Below are 18353 nucleotides of genomic sequence, written 5' to 3'. Positions count from 1 at the left end.
ATGAGCTAAGTCAATGACTTGAAGTTTTTCATTTAATTTGCAGGTTACGGCATCAAGTTCACTTTCATAACCTTTTATTTTCTTCAAGTATGACGTTTCGTTTCTTTTAGCAAAAAAGTTTGATTCTTTAATGTTAGACATTTCACTTACCAAACTTTTGTTTTGTGCAGACAACCTGTCAACCTCACCCTGCAGTTCACGACATTTTAAACATACAGAATTAGATTTTACCTCTCCTGTTTGTTTGTCAAGGTTGGCCATTAGAGCAGCAAGCTGAGCTTGCAATTCTTTATACTTGGCATCCTTTTCCTCAGCTTCTTTTTCATATTCAGACTTTTGTTTTTCATCTTCAGCACCTGTTGTCTGATCAACTTTCTTTTCTTCAGCTCTATTCTCTACCTTCACCTCAGCATCCACTTTCACTTCTGCATCATCTACTTTGGCTTCACCATCATCGATTGGAGTAATCTCTGCCATGAATGCTTGAGAGACATCCCCATCATTTTCTAAGTGAATGCTCCAATCATATGAACCCTCTCTTGCAGTAGAGATCAACGCCTTTGAGCTAGAGTTGTTTGATGCATTTCTGTTGTTTGAACTCTGGCTCGAATTATCTTGCTTTTGTTTCTGACATTCCCTAGCAAAATGCCCATAACTTTGACAATTAAAGCACCTCACTTTGGTCTTGTCGAAACCAACGCTCCTTCCAACAAATTTCCTCCCAGTTCTATTCATAAACCTCTTCACACGCCTAGAAATCATGGCCATTTGCCATTGCAAATCCATCTCTTCAAGATCATCAGGGTCAATCTGATCATAGTCTTCATCTAAAGTAGCAGGATCAGAAATCTTTCCCTGAATATAGTTTTCATAGGAGGCAACAAACGAAGCAAGGAGAGCCAGATGCTCTTCAGCAGACTTCACACTCATTGGCATTGACTTAGCAGTAGTACTCTGCTTAGAAGCTGACGATTTCTTAACTCCTGATGAACCTCCTGAAGCAGCAACAAAACACACATCACCATCCTGATTCACCATAACCTGCTCATTCTCACATGATAAAAACGCAGTAGCAGAGTCGCTAGAAGCGTTGTGAGATGAAGAAGATGTAAGCCCATTGTACACTGCCGGATCTTGAACCTGATCATATCCAGTATCTTTCTTCTTCATGCTGAGCTCATAAGCTCTCAACTTTCCTACTACCTCTTCAAGCTCTTTTGTTTCATAATCTGCCTCACCCTTGATCATTAAAGTGTAGATATCCCACTTAGTAGGCAAAGCATCTAGCAGCTTGTCATTCTTCTCTACATCAGAATAGCAATCGATCTCATAATTGTCCATTTCTGACATCAGATGGTAGTAACGTGTGATGACGTCTTCAAGTGACTCATGCTTCATGTACTTGAAAACAGCAAACTGCTTCTTCAGTAGATCAATCTTGTTCTTCTTGACATCAGCATTACCAGCGTATCTTTTCTCCAAAGCATCCCACATATCCTTTGAGTTAGTGTACTTTTTGAAGGTATGTTTGATGCTATCAGGCAACGACATTTTGATTGCAGCCAAGGCTCTCTTTTCAGCCTCATACATCTTTTTATCATTGTCTTGCATGTTCACATATTCTGTTCGACGTGGTCTGCCCTCAAAGTCGTGTGTTGGATTCACGTATCCATCTTCGATGCATATCCACATGCGCGTATCCTGATATTCAATGAAGGATTGAAAACGATCCTTCCATGTCAAATAGTTCTCCACCTTCATCATCTTAGGTGGTTTGTTGGTAGTGCCAACCTCGTGCTCCATTCTCAACAGCTCGTTCAAACTAGACATGTTCGACATTTTAACGTAACAGACTGAGAAAACCGTACGAAAGTTTCCGAAAGCAGTGGTTACTAAGTTACACCGTTAGAATCGTCTCGAAAAGACGAATCCAATGATATATAATGTCAAAGACCGAAATCGGGATTTTCCAGACTTTTTTTTTTTTGTCCTAAAAATCCAAGGAATCTAACGGCGCAAACGGTTCTGTCAAACGAGCTACGGTTCAATTTCTATTTGCAAAACACCGAAATTTTTCCGACGCTTGCCAACTTAAATTCCACCCCTTAATTTCTCTCGTAATTTCGCTGGTTGTTACTTAAATTTGCTGGTCAACAGTTAAATTCGCTGGTCAACAGATTAATTTTGCTGGTCTATTTCGCTGATATGTTAAATTTGCTGGTCAAATTCGCTGCCAATTTTGCTCAGATTTATTTCGCCGGGCAACCAGTTCGCTATTATAACGACTGGTTAAATCGCTGAAACCGTGATAATTTCGCTGTGGAAACTAACACGATTACCAAAGTCGCCTTTGGATTTAATTTCGCCGATGATCGAGATATGAAACCCCAAATTCGCTGGTAAATATGCTGGTCAGTCAGCAAATTTAATCAAATTCGCCAAACTGGTCAAATTCGCCCGGTAACTTTGGAAACTCAATCTGATAAAAATACTTGATGATTTTCTGATTCTCCTAACAAGTTTCTGCAAAATCAAACAAGCAAATCAGCAAAAAATTTCGAAAATTTTTCAAGAACAGTTTGAATAAACTCAAGAACACGAAGAACAGTCTTCGAATCTTCAAGTCTATCAGCCACAATCTTTTCCAGAATCAGCCAAATCTTTCCAGAAAAACCTGCAAACCACCAAACAACCAAAACTAGAAGATCAAAACAGCCAACAAAAATCAAAAATCAGAATCAAAACACACAAAATTTCGAAAATCTCAAAACCCTAATTTTCAGGTTTCAAATTTTCGAAAATTCTTCCCTGTTTCTGCAGCAAACAATTCTGAACCGAGCAATCAAGAGCCTAATGCTCTGATACCAATTGTAGGTCCCCTTGATGTGTATGGATCTTCACAGAATCGTCTATCTAACCTAGAGTGCGGAATCCTCTAGATCAGATTGTAGCAGAAAACGTGTGGAACAGCAAATCCAATCAAACCGGGTTTTCTATTGATTATCAATCTCACGAATTACAATCAATCCAAAACCCTAACTCTCTATCAAATTCGTCCAAGACAAGTCTCTCACGAATTCTATCTCCCACACAACTGTTTTGGCTGATTAACCTTAACCCTAATGTCTAACCTTGTTTATATAACACAAGGTTTACAAGTGGGCTAGGTCAAGACTCTTGGGCTGCGAATTGGACAGGCCCAATTCGCCCCCATCACCCAATTCCTTGGGTTTAGTTAGCCCAAACATAACAACTAACTATTTCAAAGCTAAACCCGCTAACTGTTTATCTTTTAACTAATTACAAGATATCCAAAGACCAAATCTAAGCTGTTGTCACAAACATGCACCAACATGACGAAGTGTTATCTCAAAAACTTAAGAAGATCAGGGAAGGGCTTAGAATTTGGAGAAAAGAGACCTTAGCTAAGGAAGGGGAAACGGAAATGAAGTTAAAGGAAGAGTTAGAATGCTTGGAAGAGGTGACGGAAGGCAGAGAGTTGACAGAAGAGGAGGAGTGGACCAGATCGGAATGCCTTAAAGATCTAAAGGAGCTCGAAGGTTACAAAGTGAAAGAAATCAAACAAAGAGCTAGAGCTAGATGGGATTTGGAAGGTGATACGCGCAAAATACAACAAATAAATTATATCAATTGTGGCATAAAACTAACCCTTTTTTAGTACTAATGTTGGAAAAAGTGTGTTTTTGTCTTCCTTTTGTATTTTCATGATTAAATGAGCTCAAATTAACAAAAGAAGCAAAACGACAGCAAAATCTAACATAAATACAAGAAAAGGGACAAAAGTGGATTGCCCGACCCCTCGACAGCATAAAGTTAAAAAGGAGGAGGATTGATTGCTTGGCAAGCTTATGGTAGAAATAAGTTCCACGCCGCTCTCGCATGATTCACTAAAAATACACATTCGGCCGAGTGTGAGTGATTTCCCCCGTGAGGTATGTGAACTTGTATATAAATAGAATTTTAAAAAGGTATGTTATGCCTTAATAAATAATTTATCTTATGAAATGTTTTTAATAAATCATGACGAATAGGATTGTAAATAAATAAAAATAAAACCTAAACGATCTTGGAAAATCCCAACACTCTAGGACAAGCCCAAAACCTTCTCTTCTACCCATTCCATTTGGGTGTGTAAGCCACATTATAAAGAGTTTTGCTTGAGGACAAGGAAAGATTCAAGTGTGGGGGTATTTGATACGCGCAAAATGCAACATATAAATTATATCAGTTGTGGCATAAAACTAACCCTTTTTTAGTACTAATGTTGGAAAAAGTGTGTTTTTGTCTTCCTTTTGTATTTTCAGGATTAAATGAGCTCAAATTAACTAAAGAAGCAAAAAGACAGCAAAATCTAACATAAATACAAGAAAAGGGACAAAAGTGGATTGTCCGACCCCTCGACAGCATCCTCCCAAGCAAAACAAAGAAAGCAGAAGACTGAACACGCCCCGTGCTCATCGAGCACGGGGCCGTGCCCAAGAAGCAGCAGAAAAGACAAACTAATAGAAGCTTCTATTGCCCACCACGGGGCCGTGCCCAGCGGACACGGGGGCGTGGTCAGAGTACTGCAGGCGCATTTTTTGTAATTGCGAATTACAATTAATGAAGAGAGAGAGTGTCAGACGGACACGGGGCCCTGCCCAACGGGCAAGGGGCCGTGCCCAGGCTTCTGTTCAGCCTATAAATAGGAGTGCTTGGAGCCATTTCAACTCATCCCTTGGCACACCACCTCTCTCACACTTCACCCACCACCCACCACCACCATAACACCATCATCCATTGTCCATCATAGAGTGTGTGAGTCGTCTCGGGATCCAAGATTGATCGTAAGAGTTCTTGACAATCAAAGGCCATGTTTGCCTAAGTCTCTTACATCACTTGGTGAAGACAAGTGTCTAGTGTAATACTTTTTATTTTTAATCTTTTACACTTTTTATTTGGTTTTGTATTAATGACTTTAATAACTAGTTTCTTATGTTGAAGGTGATTCTTCCTTATCGTTTGTCCGTGGTGTCTTGACATTATTTTACTGTCTATATAAAATAAAAGATTTTCACCATTCATATCTCCACGGTCTATATGGAGGTATGTTGGCTACCTGGTCAGGGGTTATGGGAACGGTTTGGTAAGGGTCTTGCCCTTGTTCAGCGTTTAGAGGTCCTGCAAGGGACCTGGGTCAAATTTAGTAGGATCTCCTTCAATACCCAAAGGTATTGGATGGCGGGGATCCAAACTCTTTGACCCCCTTATAAGTAAACTACTATTAATACTATAACCCGACTATTTAGGACTGTATCCCTGCTGACTCAGACTGCTTAGTCGAGGGTAACTTCACCTTCAAAAGAGGGGCCTACCATAATTTGCATTAATAACTTAATTAATTATCTTTCAATAATCTGACCCTTTAGGATTGTATTATTGCTGACTCAAACTACTGGGTTGAGGGTAATGTCACCTTCAAAAGAGGGGCCTACTACAATAACTAAGATAATCTCTTAAACAAGTGCAAAAGTGCGAAAATAATCAAAGGTTACACTATACACGAGTCGGATCCAAGTGATTCATCTTGTCTATCTGTTTTACTTTTATTTTTATTTTTCAGCATTTAGTTAGTTTTATTTTTCTTAGTTTTAAAAATTTTTTCTAACATTTTGATTTGATTAGACGTTGAGGATAAACCGGTACTAAAAGCTCTTGTGTCCTTGGACGACCTCGGTATCTTACCAACACTATACTACGTCCACGATGGGTGCACTTGCCCATATGTGTGTGTAGTGTTAGTAAATATCGTGTTTTATAAATTTAAAACTTGGCTAAAAAGTGTAAAAAGGGCTTAAAATATATACCTAAAACATATACACACCCACACGCATCAGAAGGTGATGAGAACACAAGGTTTTTCCAACGTTACATTAAAAGCAGAAGGGCAGGTAACAATATTCCGGGCCTTATGATTAACGAAGTGTGGACCACTAAACCTTCATTAATAAAAAAGAGATTATGGGATTCTTCAAAAGAATGTTCGAGGAAAAGATTAGGGATAGACCTAAAATCATTTGCCAGAATGCTAAGCGTCTTTCGGAAGCGGACGCGACTTCTATGACGATCCCTTTCAGTAAAGAGGAGATAAAACGCGCGGTGTTTGAATGTGGGTCTGACAAAGCTCCTGGCCCGGACGGTTTTAACTTTAATTTCATCAAAAGGTATTGGAATGAATTCGAATCGGATTTCTATAACGTAATGATATCTTTTTACAGCAAAGGTTCGATAGCAGCAGGATGCAATTCTTCCTTCATAACTCTCATTCCTAAAAACAATGACTCGGTGGGGCTGAGAGAGTATAGACCTATTAACCTGATTAGGGTGATTAGCAAAACTATTTCCAAGGTTTTGGCCAATCGGCTCAAAATGGTTATAGGGTATATCATCTCGGATAATCAGACGGCTTTTCTTAAAGGGAGATACATTCTCAACAGTCCGTTAATGCTTAACGAGTTAATGGCGTGGATTAAAAAAATACAATAAAAAGGCCTTTTTGCTTAAAATTGACTTCGAAAAGGCGTACGACAATGTCTGCTGGAGTTTTCTTTTGGACATTATGGGACAATTGGGTTTTCCTGATTTATGGTGCAAATGGATTAAAGGGATTCTATAGTCGGCTAGATCCTCGGTTCTTGTTAATGGGTCCCCCACCTTTGATTTCAAATGCTCCAAAAGGGTCAGACAGGGGGAACCGCTTTCCCCGTTTCTGTTTCTTTTGGTTATGGAAGCTCTGTCTAACATGTTGTGTAAAGCTAGGATCGAAGGTCTTCTCAAAGGTATTCAAACCCCCAATAACGGTCCGGTAATCTCTCACCTTTTTTATGCTGATGATACTCTGGTGTTGGGGGAGTGGGATAGGGTAAATGTTAAGAATGTGGCGAGATGTTTGAGAATTTTTTACTTATGCTCGGGCTTAAAAATTAATCTTCTTAAGTCTAACTTATACGGTTTGGGTGTTGATAGTGGGTCTGTGTCTGATTTGGCTAAAGTGATTGGTTGTAAATCGGATTCTACCCCTCTTACATACTTGGGAATTAAGGTGGGTCGAATATGAACAGAATCAATAATTGGGCTAATATAATTGAGATTTTGTATAAAAGGTTGTCGTTGTGGAAAGCCAAAACTTTATCTATGGGGGGAGACTAACTTTGATTAATTCTGTTCTGGAAAGTTTGCCTATTTATTATTTGTCTTTATATAAAGCCCCGGTGGGAGTCTTAAAGGTCCTCGAGGCCAAGATGAGAAAATTCTTATGGGCCGGCTCTGGTAACACTTCTAAAATGAACTGGGTGGCTTGGGATTGGGTTACGTGGCCCAAAACAAAAGGTGGTCTGGGTATTAGCAGGTTAAAAGAGGTCAATGAAGCCCTTCTTGTCAAATGGGGGTGGAGATATAGATCCGAAAATCATAATATGTGGTGCAAATTGGTGGAAGCGTGTCACTGTAAGTATAATCAAAGGAGCTTCCTTCCTATTAACAGTAATATCTCTGGGTGCTGGAAAAATATTGTGAATCTGATTTCCAAAGTGAAAATTAACGGGAAAGGTTTAAATCATCTTATAAAGGGTAAAGTTGGGAATGGGGTGGACATTCGGTTTTGGATCGACACGTGGGTGGGTGATCTTCCCTTTTGGGAAAGGTGGCCCCGCTTATTTGGCTTGGAGATGTTTAAATTGTGCAGGGTGGTAGAGAGATTGGATAGCGGTAGAGGTAATGGTGTTTTGAATTGGCGGTGGTCTAGACAGTCTGAATCAAAAGAGGAGCTTCAGGAATGGAAGGAATGCTGCGAGGTGATCAGTATGGTGAGTCTGTCTATCGGAAAGGATGCTTGGCTCTGGAATGGGGATAGTCAGAATGGTTTCTCGGTGAAGGCTGTCAAATCGGCCTTGATTTCGGATAGAGGCAGCGGTCATCCTCCAAATTTTAATTGGTGTAAATGGGTTCCTATTAAATGCAATATTATGAATTGGAGAGGTAATCTGGATAGACTTCCTTCTAGATTAAATTTAAGAAGAAGGAATGTGGACATACCTTCTACTGTGTGCCCTCTATGCGAAGAGACTGAGGAATCGGTTGAGCATTTGTTCACTGCGTGCTCGATAGCTTTAAGGGTGTGGGCGGCGTTCAGTGATTGGTGCAACATCCCGCCGCTTTACCTTTTTGAATTTATAGATATTTTGGATATTCACAAATTCATTAAGTGTAGCAAGAAGGAGGAGAAGATCATCTATGGGTTGGCTTTAATAACGTCTTGGTGCATATGGAAAGAGAGAAATGAAGTGGTTTTTAATCAGAAAAGGTGTAACCCGTTGGACATTATTGGGGAGTTAAAATCTAGAAGTTTTGCGTGGGTTAAAAATAGATCTTCTTGTAAGGCTATTAGGTGGAAGGAATTGTGTAAATATCTCATGTATATGTTGTAATTTTCTTGCCCTTTGCTCGTTTGGGTCGGGGGTGCTGTTGTTTGTTTGACCTTTTGCCCGTTTGGGTCGGAGGTGGTTTTTTAATGAAGTTTAATTTTCAAAAAAAAAAAATTAGTTATTAAATGTATTAAATACTCGAGTCAAATTATATGACCCAATGATTAATGTATTAAATACTCGAGTCAAATTATATAACCAAATGATTTAGATTTTTTTTTTTGTATTTAGAGCATATTAAGTTATTTGAAAACTTAACATATTTATCAATATAGCCCAAACGTTTAGACCATTGGGTACGGGCTCCGTTGCTGGACCGTCCCCCCTATTTGGGTCGTCGCACATCGCCCCTCAAGGGCCCGTCGCGGCACTTCTGTCACAATTTGGACGATGGAGACGGGGCTAACTAGTGGGCCCCCATCTGACTTCTCTCTCCTCCTTTATATACATATATTAAAATATTATTAATGGTTGGCTGCTTTTATGAAGGTGGGCGCTCTCCCTCTCTCTCCTTTTAGTAATATATTGATTTTTTTTATTAAAGTGGGTAGTCCCCCCACACCCTTGGGTAGTCCCCAAGGGGATGCTTCTCCACCGAAGCTTATGTGACGGATAGTCACTTTGGAGACTATCCTTCCCATACCTAATGGTCTTATTACGATGGCCCGAAAATTTTTGAAATTATAATCGGTTAAGTATATAACAAAAAATAAGATAGAATAACTTTATAGGATATCTAAATAACTTTTAAATATATAATTACACGATATAACAATAATTAAAAACTTTCATAAATAATTGATGATTAAATATTTTAGAAGCAGGTTGGATATTAATTACTATAAGTTATAGATTGCAAGCCTGTGAAACGATTATTAGACACATCTATTTATCTTATTAAGCTCTGTAAATAAATAACTCATTAATAATATTATTATTAATAAATTAATACAAAACAATGAAATATTTATTTGGTGTACTTCCTTAACAATATAAGCATACACTTCTACGAATAATTCACATAAAGGCGATCATCACTATTTATATAATATCTCACAAGTATTAATACTAATGTTATATTCAATAACTTCTTATTTCTTATGTAATATATATATATATATATGTGTGTGTGTTTGTGTGTGTTATGGTTTACTTGGATATTAATCATTTCCTTTCAAAAATATGATTTGTTATTTAGTAACAATTCTACTTTTAATAAACAATTCCAAATAATGTTGTGTGGCAACACTCATTATCCTTTAAGGAATCTTTTACTGCGTGTTTATAATATCTACTAAATAATTTATTATTTACATATTATAATAATAAAATTGATAAAGAATAGGCTAATTTGATGCTTGAAAACCGGTTTACTTCCATGGTTTGAAAGCATATTTTATGTTATTGTTTGTTTAAACAAATATATTTTAACTTTTTCTTGTTTTTTGGTTTTTCTTAATTTATATTTTAAACGTAATCCTTTGATTCAATTTGTTTTAATTATTATTTTAAGCAAGCGACCACTTTATTTTTTAATATGTTAATATCTAAGTTATGATAGTTTATCAGAGTCAGTATATCTTTATAATAATTTTGATGTAAGTCTATACTAATGAGAGGTTCTAAATGGGCTTAATTTTTTTGGCTTGCCAAACCATAGATTATTATCAAAGGTCATTGTTCCATAGGATAGGATTATGACATGTGGCAAATTTTAAAATAAAGAGAAATGGTATTTTAGTCAATCCAACTCCTTCTTCTTCCTTTTTCAAAACCCAGTAACTTCAAAACCCACCATTTTCAAAACCCGCCATCTTCAACTATTTGTTCACTTTCTATCTCAATAATCACTACATTATAGTGCGATTTTCATCACCAATCAATGACTCAAAACCCGATCAACGTGTTCTTCAGCTTTTTTTTGAAGAAAACCCAGTTTAATTTCATAAAAAAATCTCGTTTTTTCGGGTGATTTTGGAGATAATCACTCGATTCGTTCGATTCGAGCGTTGATAAATGTTTTTATCATTCAAATTTCGTCAATTGATGAAGAAATCAGCTTCGATCCATGTAAGAAATTCTTTAATTTCATTTTCACGATCTGGGTTTTTTATTTAGTCATTGCGTTTTACGATCTTTGCGGGGGTCCGGGGGCGGCAGCCCCTGGTAGCGGGGTCCCAAGGGCGGCAGCCCCTGGCGGGGTCCAAGGGGCAGAGCCCCTGGCTGGGGTTGACAATTCAGACAGTTCACAGTGACAGACAGTTTTATGTGTCCATTGCGTTTTAGAAATAAGAGAGTTTTATGTGGTTTCTGGCTATTGCGTTTTAGAAAAAAACACATTTTTAAGTGTTTTTAGTCATTGCGTTTTAGGTAAAACACATTTTTTAGGTGCTTTCAGTCCATTGCATTTTAGAATGGGTCATTTTTAAGTGTTTTCTGGCCATTGCGTTTTACATATAAGACATTTCTTTGTGTTTTTGGTGCATTTCGTTTTAGGTAAAACACCTTTTTATGTGTTTTCAGTCCATTGTGTTTTAGAAAACAGACATTTTAAGTGTTTTCTGGTCATTGCGTTTTACAAATAAGACATTTCTTTGTGTTTTTGGTGCATTGCGTTTTAAGTAAAACACATTTTTATGTGTTTTCTGGCCATTGCGTTTTACAAATAAGACATTTCTGTATGTTTTCTGGCCATTGCGTTTTACAAATAAGTCATTTCTTTGTGTTTTTTGTGCATTGCGTTTTAGAAAAATGTCATTTTTAGGTTTTTTTTTTCATTGCGTTTTACGTAACTGGTGGTTTTTCTATTGCGTTTTACGCAACTGGGTTTTAATTTTTTTTTTTAAATATAGCAATAGTATACTCGTTTTAAAGATAAAAAAACGCTCGTTTTTTTGGTGCAATTTTTATAAAAAAATAATGTCACATGAAAGAGTTATTAACGTTTAAAAAATGGGGGGAATTGGAGAAGAGAGAAAACTATTGGCTTGGATTGACTAGAATGCCCTTGAACAAACTCACGCGCCTCTTTTCTTCCTTTCAATTTCCCTGATTTAATCTTAGCCCTTGATTAACTTAATGGATGGTCAAGATCACTTCCTAGCCTTCCTAGCCAAATAAACTTCCTATTATATCTCCACCCTTAGTAACAATTCTACTTTTAATAAACAATTCCAAATAATGTTGTGTGGCAACACTCATTATCCTTTAAGGAATCTTTTACTGCGTGTTTATAATATCTACTAAATAATTTATTATTTTCATATTATAATAATAAAATTGATAAAGAATAGGCTAATTTGATGCTTGAAAACCGGTTTACTTCCATGGTTTGAAAACATATTTTATGTTATTGTTTGTTTAAGCAAATATATTTTAACTTTTTTTGTTTTTTGGTTTTTCTTAATTTATATTTTAAACGTAATCCTTTGATTCAATTTGTTTTAATTATTATTTTAAGCAAGCGGCCACTTTATTTTTTAATATGTTAATATCTAAGTTATGATAGTTTATGAGAGTCAGTATATCTTTATAATATTTTTGATGTAAGTCTATACTAATGAGAGGTTCTAAATGGACTTAATTTTTTTAGCTTGCCAAACCATAGATTATTATCAAAGGTCATTGTTCCAGTGATGTTATAAATAAATATTAATCGAAATAATGGTTTATGCAATTGAACTCGACTACACTTCCTATCATTGAGTGATCAGTTTATTGATGCGCTCGTATTATCTAGAAGTAATATTGGCACTCGAACATGTATTCTCTAGATTTCGATTAATACCGCTAGATAAAAGGATTTGGTTTAAATTGAGACAATTTCCTCTGGCCGTAAGTTTTGCCATTTATGATAAATAAAAGTTGGTTTGTTTCTAAAAGAATCGGTTTTTACACATGACCAACTACTTGTCGCGTTGTCTAAGGTAAAAAATTTACTGCTCTAAATTTAGGAAGACATTATAATATTACATAATTTTTATCCTTAAACCTATGTAATATACAGGTCTAATAACCTAGTAGCATCATAGTCAATAAGGTTTTTTTTTTTTAATAATGTTTAATTTTTTATTTAGTTTGAACTTTTTTCAATAACTTGGATCCAATAACTTATAAAAGAATCTAATTACATAGTTACATTTTTTTGTCAACACCAATAAAATGGAGTTGTATTGAAAGTAAAGTATGTCTTTAGTATAACTTCTAAAAAAACTAAATACACAATAACAATAATTTTTTTTGTTAGTATTCTGTAATATACTTTATGTAGTAGGGTTTCTTTCAAAATAAAGTATGTTTTATATCATAAATTTGGGATTACTTTTTTCTGCTAAAGATCAATGTCGTACCCATAAGGTACCAGCACAACACCACGGTAGCTATATTTATTTATATGGTTTTGGTTTTGGTTTCGATATGCTTTGGTTACTGTTTTTTTGTTATTTTGCACTACTGGTGTTTTATCGGTTTTGGTATTTTCAGTACCGATATCGATCCCATTGTAAACGGTTTTTGCACGTGTTTGTATCAGTAAGTTCAACGGAATATAATTACAAACCGTGCCGAGTCCAAGTTTAACCATGACTCAGCTCGACACATAAAAAGGACTAAATGCATCGCGTTGAAAAACTTCTTAATTACCAAGAAACCTTAATGTCCATTTTTTTTATTTCAAATGTGGCGGTGGGATGATATTCATGTCAACTTTTCATCATCGAAGAGAGAGCTTTATTTTTCAATAACACATGCGTCTAGATGTTAATCTGCTAATGTGACTTTCTCCTTTTGTTTTCTATCAGCTATGTGTATTTTTATTTTAATGGACATAATGCTGATAAATATTTATTTTTTAGAAAATTTCACAAGACTAAATATGTAACTTTATACAAATTTTAAAATAATTAAATGTTTAAGCCATAACAAAAACTAGCCATATAAAAAAAACTTGTTCTTTTTTAATAAATTTAGAATTAATTTAAGTTAGTTTGGATATGTGATCAACGGTCACATTAAACGTATCTAAGCTAAATTTTGTTTTATTCATCAATGAAAGTTTAGCCACAAATTTGAAGGAAAAAAAATAAGTTTTAGTTACACTATTCTTCTGCGAATAATATCACATAGCTGGTTAAAAGAAATTTTACTACATCAACTCGTTACAATAAAAATACCGGTTCATAGTGGGTCGGGTCGGATCATGTAAGACAAAAGAACATCAAACTAAAATTTATAAATCATCAAAAACACGTCAAACGTCATTACAAATTACAAACGTATTTAAAATTGTGTCCTACAGGTTTGTTTGTTTTTTTTTAAATATATCCAAAATATCATCTAAAGATACTAAATACGCCATAAGTTCATTACATTCTTACTTATTGTTCTTAACACATATAATTTGCTCCATAAGTTCATAAAACAACACTAAACACTTAAACAAAATAAATAATCATGTTCAACCATAGCCCATAACTTTCAATTATATTTTTAAACATTCAAGCCCTAATATTAAATGTTAATTACTTGAAACTAATCATTTAAACAAACAAAGCTATAAATAAAACAACAAAATCATTTAACTACAAGTCTAGCATAACAAAAAAATAAAAAAAAATATAAAAAGATTAAACCTTTACACATCTATATTTTCTCCTAATCATCACATAAAACAAAATAAATAAATAAACCATACTAGTTCTATATTGGAATTCTGACGTAATATGGGTCGGTCCAACCGGAATTTTGGTTTTTCCGGAAAAAAAAGCCACCAGGTCGTGAGCAGTGGCGTCAAGTCGTTGGGAGTTTTTTTGGGGGCGGGATTTGGAAATGGAATGGGTGGATGGGTTTGGGTTATTTTATTTAGTTCAAATTTCTTTAGGTCCGGTTTGGGCTTAGGTTAATAAAAATTGATTACCTATTGGGCTTTGATTGGATTAAATAATTAAGTGAATAAGTGGTTAATAATTACTTTTTCTAAGTGGGGCGATTGAAAATTTTCAAGGGGTGCGGGTGAAAAGTTCCAAGGGGTACGGTCGAGATTTCCGTCGAAAAATAACACTAAAAATATTTTTTCATCGGATGCGCCCGCCCACCCTTGGCTTAGGGTGGGTACGCCCCTGGTTACAATGCATAACTTTATAAAATGTTAAAAGAATAGTTACACTATACTTGGGAGGTCTAAAAATGCATAACTTTATAAAAGGTGTAATCGGGATTCGGGAATGGTGAAAATATAAGATTTTGGGTAGATCCTTGGATTGGAAGCTTACCTCTCACGGACTCCATGCCAAATTTGGAGCTGGAAATGAAAGAAAGACATCAACACTGTAGTCGAATGGCCGGACTGAGTGGAATATGTTATCGGGTTAGCTTTAGGAAGTCGAGATATCCGATAATAATGATTCTTGGATGTGGCAACGAAACGACCCAAATGATTTTTTGGTGAAGGCTATAAAGAAGATCATACAAGATTCGGTGGACTTAAGCTTTAACTACGTTATAGAGTGGTGTCGTTGGATACCGAAAAAATGTAATATTTTCGCTTAGAGAGCTGAGATGGAGAGGTTACCCACTGTGGAGGCTCTGCAAAAAAGGAACATTGATGTTAACTCGTCAAGGTGTGTTTTCTGCGGCAATGAAGTGGAGAACTCGGACCACATTTTTACGGGTTGTGTGCTAGCAACCAAAATATGGTGCTGGGTGAGCGACTGGTGCAAGACTCCTAATATTGTTGCTTTCTCAGTCAGGGACCTCTTGGAGTTCTAGAATTTCATTGGTGCTGGAGAGCAAAAGAGGAAGCTGGTTCATGGTATTATTATTTTAGGATGTTGGTGCATTTGGAAAGCGATGTGTGACAAGGTTTTCTCGAACAAGGATTGGAAAGTTGAAGACATAAAAAATAGTATAAAAGTGTCTGGGTTTTTGTTTTATAAAAATAGAACTAGGAATCAGTCCATCTCATGGACGAATTGGTGTAAATTAGAATTCTTGTAAGGTTTTGGATGGTTTTCTGCAGCCTAGGCATGTTGGCTAGGTGGTGTTTGTGAATGAAATTGAACTTTCGAAGAAAAAAAACTCGTTACAATAACTCTTTTTTTTTTTAATTTAAAGTTTTACCAGCTCTTTTACTCACCATTTATTGAAAGATTTGCTGATTTAGATAACACAAACCCTAATAGCTATGGTTAATAGGTAAAAAATGCATCATTAATAAACAATTATTGTTGCTAAAAGCACCCACAAATCTAGTAGAGATCCAGATATGAGATTGGGCAGCACCACGTAAAAGACTTCCCCGGTCCGGAGTGGTCTTAGAGGTGACGTACCGAGTACTTCATCTTCGCGGTCCAGAATAGAAGCTAAGCATTTGGATTATGCTCTGAATCCTAATTTTTTTCGTGACCAATTTCTCCTCCCTAAGCTAAGTTCAAAAGCTACTAAGGCCGTGTGTAGTGATAACACTCTTTATGGAGGGTTATGTGACATATGACAAAAAAGTGAATTGTGGGGGTTATATAATATGTGTGTAGTGGGGGATTATGTAGTTATGGGTTATATATGTATGTATATATGTGTGTGAGAGAGAGAGGCAAATTGTTCCACCCGTTATAATTTTCGCGAGGGATCCGGATTCAAGGGCTATAGCACCTCTCGGGACGGTGTGGAGAGGCGCCATAGAGTGCTATGGTGGCCAATGGCGCCATATCCTTCCCCACTACGGAAGGACTAAGAGTTTTTAGCTTCTGAAGATAACTTTAGACGTTTTGGTTCAAAATCTTTGAATGTGGTTAAGTGTGTAACTCTCCATTAAACTGTTTACATAATTATTTTAATCAGTCCCTACATTAAGAGACAAACATGTGTTTTTTGAGGAAACATGCAATCTATTTTAAGAGTCATGTGTCAAACACGACTCCACAACCACTCTCTTCTTATTCCGTTCTTTGTTCTTTTATTTATTTCAATTATAATATATAGTGTAATATGTTTTCCTTTCCTTTTTTTCTAAATTACCAACTTGATTTCGTTATTATGAATGCTATCTAGCATCTCCTATACTGGTATGGGTCTATCTCACTAGACGAGGCCTAAAAGTGGGTACCTTTTAAAGTTATGATCGAATAAATTATACATGCCTTTGATTTCATGTGTGTGAAATTAATGACTGAAATTAATACATATTCACTAGAGGACGGGGAATCCTTATATGAAACTTGGGAAAGGTTCAAGGAGCTATTGCGAAAGTGTCCACATCACGGCCTTGCGATATGGCAACAAGTATCCACTTTCTATAATGGATTGTTGCCACACACAAGGCAAACACTTGACTCTAGCTCTGGGGGACTTCTAGGTAATCGCCGCCCGCATGAAATATATAATCAAATTGAGGAAATTGCTCAAACCAATTTTCAGTGGCACACTCCCCGAGGCAATAAATCTATTGCCCCGGGCGCCCATAAGGTTGATGAAAGCACTTCTTTACAAGCCCAAATCGAGGCCCTTTCTTCAAAAATTAAAAAGCTAGAAATGACAAAAACAGTCTCGGTTATGGCTTGTGAAGGGTGTGGTGGGCCACATGAAAATTGGAGTTGTATGAAAGAAACAGATGATCAAACAGAGTCGGTAAACTACATTGATAATAGACCTAGACCGTCAGGTCCCCCAACGGCACCTACAACCAAGGATGGCGCAACCACCCTAACCTTGGTTGGAGAGAACCCGGCAATAGTAGTAACCAACAAAACCTAAATCAAAGAACAAACTTTTAACAACCAAGGAATGAGTCACAAAATTTTTCTCAACAACAAGGTGGACGAGAGAGGCTTGAAGATACTATATCTCGCCTCATCTCCGACACTGAAAAGAAAAACTCGGATAGGTTTCTACAATTAGAATCAAATGTTAGAAATCAACAAGCTAGTATTCAAAACATCGAAAAACAAATAAGTCAACTAGCCCAAAATTTCTCCAAGAGACCACAAGGCGCGTTACCAAGTAATACCGAAACAAACCCGAAGGCACAAGTTCATCTCATAACACTACGGAACCGTACCGTGGGTCCTGCGGAAGGCCCACCGCCTACCGAGGAGACCGCAACTCCGCCCCAACAAGAGAAGGGTTCTCCTACCTCACCAGAGCCTACCAAGGCTCCTCGAGTTCCGTACCCCGGTAGGTTAATCCGCCAAAAGACCAATGAGCAATTCGCTAAATTCGAAAGTCTACTAAAACAATTGCTTGTTAACATTCCATTCATTGGCGTCCTAACCCAAATGCCTAAATATTCAAAATTCATGAGGGACTTTCTCACTCATAATAGGAAATTGAATCATTGCAATTAGTTAACTTAGGCGAAGAATGCTCCGCCCTCGTGCTCAATAAACTTCCCAAAAGAAGATTGATCCCGGAAGCTTCGCAATTCCTTGCTCGATTTGGGACTCCCCCATTCGAAATGCACTAGCCGACCTTGGCGCTAGCATCAACCTCATGCCAGCATCAATGTTCAAAAGACTCGGTTTAGGCAAGACGAGTCCTACAAAGATGAGTATACAGCTTGCTGATCGATCCGTCAAATTCCCGCAAGGTGTCGCTGAAAATCTGCTAGTCAAAGTTGATAATTTCGTCTACCCGGCCGACTTTGTCATCCTTGATATGGAAGAAGACACCGAAGTCCCCCTCATACTAAGGAGAGCATTTCTAGCCACCGCACAAGCAGTGGTAGATATGAATTACGGAACGCTCACTTTAAACTATGGTGATGAGGAAGTGAAGTTCGGGGTTGGGAAGAGAATAGAGGACGATGACCCGGTCAATTACATGAAGGTTATTGATTCGAGTTTGGATGATGCTCTCCGACGGTGCAACATGGGATGC

At 36.8% G+C, this 18353-nt stretch overlaps 1 non-coding gene across 1 annotated transcript; it reads right to left on the bottom strand.

The window, feature by feature from the left end:
* Positions 1-16637: 16637 nt before the first annotated feature.
* On the bottom strand, positions 16638-16744 carry LOC118492873. Its single transcript, XR_004894874.1, has one exon. It is a non-coding gene; the product is annotated as a small nucleolar RNA R71 (small nucleolar RNA).
* Between the last annotated feature and the right edge of the window lie 1609 nt (positions 16745-18353).

Source organism: Helianthus annuus, chromosome 5, assembly GCF_002127325.2.
Source record: "Helianthus annuus cultivar XRQ/B chromosome 5, HanXRQr2.0-SUNRISE, whole genome shotgun sequence".
NCBI lineage: Eukaryota > Viridiplantae > Streptophyta > Magnoliopsida > Asterales > Asteraceae > Helianthus > Helianthus annuus.
This window is presented reverse-complemented; position numbering and strand designations above follow the sequence as displayed.